Source organism: Schistocerca piceifrons, chromosome 2 (genome assembly GCF_021461385.2).
Source record: "Schistocerca piceifrons isolate TAMUIC-IGC-003096 chromosome 2, iqSchPice1.1, whole genome shotgun sequence".
In the NCBI taxonomy this organism is placed as follows: domain Eukaryota; kingdom Metazoa; phylum Arthropoda; class Insecta; order Orthoptera; family Acrididae; genus Schistocerca; species Schistocerca piceifrons.
The window spans coordinates 791,734,900-791,742,709 of record NC_060139.1 but is presented as its reverse complement, the minus strand read 5'-3'; the positions used below and the strand labels follow the sequence as shown (position 1 = coordinate 791,742,709).

The 7,810-nt window shown below is 43.2% G+C and overlaps 1 non-coding gene across 1 annotated transcript; it reads left to right on the top strand.

Moving 5' to 3' along the window:
- Positions 1-710: 710 nt before the first annotated feature.
- Trnas-uga lies at positions 711-785 on the top strand. Its single transcript has one exon. It is a non-coding gene; the product is annotated as a tRNA-Ser (tRNA).
- Positions 786-7,810: the final 7,025 nt, after the last annotated feature.

The window sequence follows — 7,810 nt, the reverse complement described above, 5'->3', positions numbered from 1 at the left end:
GGTGGAAATGGCATGGCAAGCCGTTCCACAGGACTACATCCAGCATCTCTACGATCGTCTCCATGGTAGAATAGCAGCCTGCATTGCTGCGAAAGGTGGATATACACTGTACTAGTGCCGACTTTGTGCATGCTCTGTTGCCTGTGTCTATGTGCCTGTGGTTCTGTCAGTGTGATAATGTGATGTATCTGACCCCAGGAATGTGTCAATAAAGTTTCCCCTTCCTGGGACAATGAATTCACGGTGTTCTTATTTCAATTTCCAGGAGTGTATATAAAACGATGCAACGTTTCTGCCACAATAGCAAGTGGCCATCATCACTATAACACTACATACAATGTGCAGTAGTAGTCGAAACGTTGAAGGTTTGCTTCTATGAGGAGAAATATTCATAAAAGTAATTTTAAAATTAGTATTTATTTAAATATTTGAGGCATATTAAAATTATCCTCTGAATACCTGGCCGCCTGCTGCCAATGGCTCTGAGCACTATGGGACTTCCAGAATGAGATTTTCACTCTGCAGCGGAGTGTGCGCTGATATGAAACTTCCTGGCAGATTAAAACTGTGTGCCGGACCGAGACTCGAACTCGGGAACTTTGCCTTTCAAGGGCAAGTCCTCTACCAACTGAGCTACCCAAGCACGACTCACGCCCCGTCTTCACAGCTTTACTTCTGCCAGTACCTCGCTTCCTACCTTCCAAACTTCGTGCTTGGGTAGCTCAGTTGGTAGAGCACTTGCCCTTGAAAGGCAAAGTTCCTGAGTTCGAGTCTCGGTCCGGCACACAGTTTTAATGTGCCAGGAAGTTTCACTTTGGGACTTAATAGCTGAGGTCATCAGCCCCCTAGAACCGAAAGACATCATACACGTCCATGCCCGAGGCAGGATTCGAACCTGCGACCGTAGCGGTCGCGCGGTTCCAGACTGAAGCGCCTAGAACCGATCGGTCACCACGGCCGGCTGCTGCTGCCATTCATGGGCCATGTTCCACCAGCTGAGCAATCCAAATGCGACTTTGTACCGACCAGAATCTACATTCTGCTACCAAGCTTTCTGTGTCCCAATTTGGCGTCCCCCATTACTCTGTCACCAAGTCAAACAAGAGTGACAGCTCCACTCTGCATGGAAATAGAGGAATCGAAGTACACATCACCACTAGAGTGCAGTGAACACAGTTTCAGACACTCTAGATGACATTCATTTGTGTTGCTTATTATGTTACAAGCATACAGGCCGCAACAGCTTGGCAAGAACTCGCAAAGATGTAGAATATCAAGTTTATTCATGGTGAAACTTTCAGACGACAGGATTTTGTTTTCTAATATATGCCAAAGAGAGAGAGAGAGAGAGAGAGAGAGAGAGAGAGAGAGAGAGGGAGAGAGTGCGCGCGCGTGCGCGTGCGTACATGCGTGCTCCCACGCACAAGTGCTAGCGCGCGTATATTTCACGCGCATGGTCGATTTCTACTGACCAAGAAAAATCCGATCTAATGTTAGAACATTGGTGACCGAACATTCTACATCTACATCTACATCCATACTCCGCAAGCCACCTGACGGTGTGTGGCGGAGGGTACCTTGAGTACCTCTATCAGTTCTTCCTTTTATTCCAGTCTCGTATTGTTCGTGGAAAGAAGGATTGTCGGTATGCTTCTGTGTGGGCTCTAATCTCTCTGATTTTATCCTCATGATCTCTTCGCGAGATATACGTAGAAGGGAGTAATATACTGCTTGACTCCTCGGTGAAGGTATGTTCTCGAAACTTCAACAAAAGCCCGTACCGAGCTACTGAGCGTCTCTCCTGCAGAGTCTTCCACTGGAGTTTATAATCTCCGTAACGCTTTCGCGATTACTAAATGATCCTGTAACGAAGCGCGCTGCTCTCCGTTGGATCTTCTCTATCTCTTCTGTCAACCCTATCTGGTACGGATCCCACACTGCTGAGCGGTATTTAAGCAGTAGGCGAACAAGCGTACTGTAACCTACTTCCTTTGTTTTCGAATTGCATTTCCTTAGGATTCTTCCAATGAATCTCAGTCTGGCATCTGCTTTACCAACGATCAACTTTATATGATCATTCCATTTTAAATCGCTCCTAATGCCTACTCCCAGATAATATATGGAATTAACTGCTTCCAGTTGCTGACCTGCTATATTGTAGATAAATGATAAGAGATCTTCCTTTTTATGTATTCGCAGCACATTACACTTGTCTACATTGAGATTCAATTGCCATTCCCTGCACCATGCGTCTATTCGCTGCAGATCCTCCTGCATTTCAGTACAATTTTCCATTGTTACAACCTCTCGATACACCACACCATCATCGGCAAAAAGCCTCAGTGAACTTCCGATGTCATCCACAAGGTCATTTATGTATATTGTGAATAGCAACGGTCCTACGACACTCCCTTGCGGCACACCTGAAATCACTCTTACTTCGGAAGACTTCTCTCCATTGAGTATGACATGCTGCGTTCTGTTATCTAGGAACTCTTCACTCTAATCACACAATTGGTCTGATAGTCCATATGCTCTTACTTTGTTCATTAAACGGCTGTGGGGAACTGTATCGAACGCCTTGCGGAATTCAAGAAACACGGCATCTACTTGTGAACCCGTGTCTATGGCCCTCTGAGTCTCGTGGACGAATAGCGCGAGCTGGGTTTCACATAACAGTCTTTTTCGAAACCCATGCTGATTCCTACAGAGTAGATTTCTTGTCTCCAGAAAAGTCATTATACTCGAACATAATACGTGTTCCAAAATTCTACAACTGATCGACGTTAGAGATACAGGTCTATTATTCTGCACATCTGTTCGACGTCCCTTCTTGAAAACGGGGATGACCTGTGCCCTTTTCCAATCCTTTCGAACGCTACGCTCTTCTGGAGACCGACGGTACACCGCTGCAAGAAGGGGGGCAAGTTCCTTCGCGTACTCTGTGTAAAATCGAACTGGTATCCCATCAGGTCCAGCGGCCTTTCCTCTTTTGAGCGATTTTAATTGTTTCTCTATCCCTCTGTCGTCTATTTCGATATCCACCATTTTCTCATCTGTGCGACAATCTATAGAAGGAACTACAGTGATATTAGTGACTAGCGAAAGTTTCAATCACAATAATGACGCGTTATTAGTTTTCGCGTACTTCTTGTAGTGAACTCTTAAGAGTTGACCACTTTGTATCGCCACAAAAAAGCTGACATACTTAAAACGTATCAGCAGTGGTAGGTAGGGGGAGCAGGGAAAACCCTTCCGCAGTGGCCGACCGTCCGGGAACCAGCGTGGGTCGACGATTGTCATCGATAGTGGCGCAGTGACTGTGGGCTTTCGTACGGCACGAATAAAAACACGTTCGCGCCATTTGTTGCGTGATTGCGCTAATTATTGCGTCCCAGCCACCTCTAGCGGCGGTCATTGAACTTTCAGAGACGAAACTCTGCTGCAGACACAGGCTCTGATCCTTGTTTTCGTCTCTACAGTGCATACTTGAGTACTTACATATAAAAAGCTGTTTATCCAGTAGATATATTTGTGAATCATCGTGCTTTATACATACATCAATGTGTCTCCACAATGCTCTTGTCATTAGCGAACCTTCTCGGTAGTTCCACTTCGAAAGGCGTCCTCAATACTTTTGTGAAACTGTCCATTAGTCTTGTGCCCACGCTGAGCCCGTCAGATTTGACTGTCTGATATGTCCAAGATTCGTGATGACCATTTCAGCTCAAGTGGAAATGTTGCTGAATCATGCCCAATCCAGTTATCCTGAAATTTTTCACCAATTAACTCAACTGACCATTCTGAATGGCAAAAGTGTGCTGGTGCTGATGTGACCGTACAAGATCTCTGACTCCCTTTTGTTCTCTCTATAAGCCATATTTACCGCATGTCTAAATAAGAATTTACATTCACGCAGCCTTCAGAAGACAAAAGAAAAAGACCTGAACAGGTATTTTGATGACATATCAGTCTGAATCATTGCATGAGACGACTGCCTTCCAACTCTTGAGGGTTTTTCTTCTTTCAGAAAATCACATTTTTCCAGTCTTAACTCTGATATGTCACATATTCATCAGAAAACAGCACTCTTGAAAACACAAGGCATTTGAAAAGCAACACAGGCTGCATCTCGCTGCCCCATGTCATTGTCAAGGGATTCATTTACAAACATCGCTCGAAAGCCTTTTGTTTTCAGATCTTCTCGTCAACTTCAAAAGAGGTATACCAATAAAACAACTCTTTATTTTACCAATACCGGGCCGCGCGGGAAAGTCGTACGGTCTATGGCGTGTTGTGACGGTTCGCGCTGCTCCCCCCCGTTGGAGGTTCGAGTCTTTCCTCGGGCATTTGTGTGTGTATGTTGTCCTTAGCAAAAGTTATGTTAAGTTAGATTAAGTAGTGCGTAAGCTTAGGGACCGATGACCTCAGCAGTTCGGTCCCATAGTCCTTACCACAAATTTCCAAAAATTTACCAAAAACGTACAAAGTCAAGAAGCGTGTGTGGACTTCTCCGACACCCTGTACATCTTATCTTCCATGTAGTGCAGCAAATACCCTGTCACGACTTTGCCACGACACACTGATGAATTCCATCTCTAACTCGACAGGCGACCTGCTCGGTAAAACGGCTGAGCGAACGAATGTCGCCGCTGCGACAGATGTAATCTGGCGGGTCGCGCCGATAAATTGAAATTCAAATACTGTCCGCTTTATATTCCCTAGCGTCGATTCGCCGAACTGCAAAGTCGTTTTTTTCTTCCTTTGCCGTCCCTTGAGATTAACTCGATCTCGTTCCGGGGGCTAAAATGTATTAAAATTCATTTGCTTGCTACTCAATTTGCAGATTCCGCGTAAAATTTCGAAAAACCTGCTTTCGGAAATAACTTCGTGCTAATCTCCGACGCTTACTGATTTGCAACGTACGCAGTAATTCGGCAGTTGCGAAAGTTGTGTTTGCCGGCCGAAGTGGCCGCGCGGTTCTGGCGCTGCAGTCTGGAACCGCGAGACCGCTACGGTCGCAGGTTCGAATCCTGCCTCGGGCATGGATGTGTGTGATGTCCTTAGGTTAGTTAGGTTTAACTAATTCTAAGTTCTAGGGGACTAATGACCTCAGCAGTTGAGTCCCATAGTGCTCAGAGCCATTTGAACCATTTTTGAAAGTTGTGTTTACTTCACGTACAAGCGTCCGTAAGTGAATATGCTTAACCACACTTGTGTGGTGACGCTCAACCCGCAAATAGCCAGTCCAAAGCCCCAATTATGGAGAGAAATTACCACCACTGATATTCGCCCCTCAAATGGAGAGGAGCGATGGTGTACGCTTCCCAGCCACCTGACAGTATACTCACAAACTTTCTCTTTGTCCCGTGCGGCTAGAGGATGTGACATTGTTAATGTTGATCACTCATTCAGCTAGAGACGTTAACATTGACAGGTCTCTTGCCGCTACATCGGAGAAGTACAATATGTCCCAGCACCAGAGCATATGTTTTTCCACTATTTCTGTCATGCTACAGCGATATATATACAAAACCAGGCTGTTCAATACAACAATAGTAGACATTACAGTCATCTACTCAAAACAGATAGGTGTTTTTTATCATCATAATCATTGAGTTTCTGTTCTGCTATCTTTACACGTCATGTTCCATAGGACCAAATTGAGGAGCAAATCTCCAAGGTCATGCAACGTGCCAGTACATGATATTACAACTTAAAAGTAACAACAGATAAAAATAAAATATTTATGAGCACAAAAACAGTCAAGCCACAAGGTTCAGTAAACGCAATCAACAATACAACAAGAATGAGCTTAATTTTTCAAGGACCTCCTCGACAGAATAGAACATGTGACCCATGAGGAAACTCTTCAGTATCGACTCGAAAACGCGTGGATTGGTGCCAAGATTTTTGAATTCTTGTGGTAGCTTGTTGAAAATGGATGCAGTAGTATACTGGACACCTTCCTGCACAAGAGTTAAGGAAGTCCGATCCAAATGCAGGTTTGATTTCTGTCGAGTATTAACTGAATGAAAACTACTTATTCTTGAGAATAATCTGATATTGTTAACAAGAAATGACAGTAAAGAATAAATATATATTGAGAGGCCAATGTCAGAATACTCAGACTAGTGAACAGGGGTCGACAAGAGGTTCGCGAACTTACACTACTTACTGCCCGAACCGCCCGTTTCTGAGCCAAAAATATCATTTTATAATGGTTGTCTCAAAATATAACACCATACGACATAAGCGAATGAAAGTAAGCAAAGTAGACTAATTTTCGTGACGAACGATCACTCACTTCAGATACCTTTCGAACAGTAAATATGGCAGCTTTAAGTCTTTGAACTAGATCCTGAATGTGGGCTTTCCATGACAGTTTACTATCTATCTGAACACGTAGAAATTTGAACTGTTCAGTTTCACTAATCATATGCCCATTCTGTGAAATTAAAACGTCGGGTTTTGTTGAATTGTGTGTTGGAAACTGTAAAAACTGAGCCTTACTGTGATTTAGCGTTAGTTTATTTTCTACAAGCCATGAACTTAGGTCATGAACTGCACTACTTGAAACCGAGCCAATGTTGTACACAACATCCTTTACTACCAAACTAGTGTCATCAGCATACAGAAATATTTTAGAGTAACCCTTAATACTAGACGACATATCATTTAAATAAATAAGGAACAGGAGTGGCCCCAACACTGACTCCTGCGGCACCCTCCCGCTTGACAGTACCTCACTCAGACCCCACATCACAGCCATTCTCAACACTGTGAATAATGACCTTTTGCTGCCTGTTGCTAAAGTAAGAGGTGAACCAATTGTGAGCTACTCCCCGTATTCAGTAATGTCCAACTTATGGAGCAATATTTTGTGATGAACACAATCAAACGCCTTAGTTAAATCAAAAAAACGTTTGTTTAACCCAGCCAGTACCTCACAGAGAAAAGAGAATATAGCATTTTCAGTTGTTAAACGACTTCTAAAGCCCTTTCTTCCTTTTTATAAAGCGGCTTTACTATTGAGTAATCGTTCAGGAAACTGACCATCCCTAAGGAAGAATTACAAATATGGCTAAATACAGGGCTTACATGTGCAGCACTGTACTTTAATCTTATGCTAGGTACTCACGATCCTTTGCTTCCATTATCATTTCTCGGTATCTACAACATTTTTCAGCTGATCAAAGAGTCGATTCCTTCTACTTCTGCTTTTTGCCCTCCTCTAAACCGTTCTAGAACTGGTCGTATCCCCCCATTTCTCCTTCAGATTTGTCAAATGCAGTTCCTCTTCCTTATTTATATTGATACCATTAATTATACCTTCACTTACTTTTCTTAAAACTTCACTTCACTGTCGGCCAGTTTTATCTATTCTATCACTGCCATTCACACATTTCGAAAGCCTCCATCTCCTTCGTGTTGACCTTGAAACCTTCCCGTCTCCTCTATACTTCTTTTGTTTTTGATAACCTGCCCTTTTACAATAAACTATGATACCTTTCCTTAGGAGTTCTATCTCTTGTTTAATAATAACAAATGAAATCTTCCCTCTGAAATTTATTCTCTTTCTCTATCTTCGCATACAAATTTAATTGCTGCTTATTAAAAGTGATTTTCTGATTATTTCGACGAAACATAGAATGTGTCGTCGTCGTGGCCCTCAGTCGTTATCTGCAATAACCCAAAACTGTTCCTTGCCTTTTTTACTGTTACCGGATCGCCATCTGACTGCTACATCGAACTGCGACATGAATATTCTTACTCTGTTTTACTATACTCTATTAGCTGCTGGTGGGCT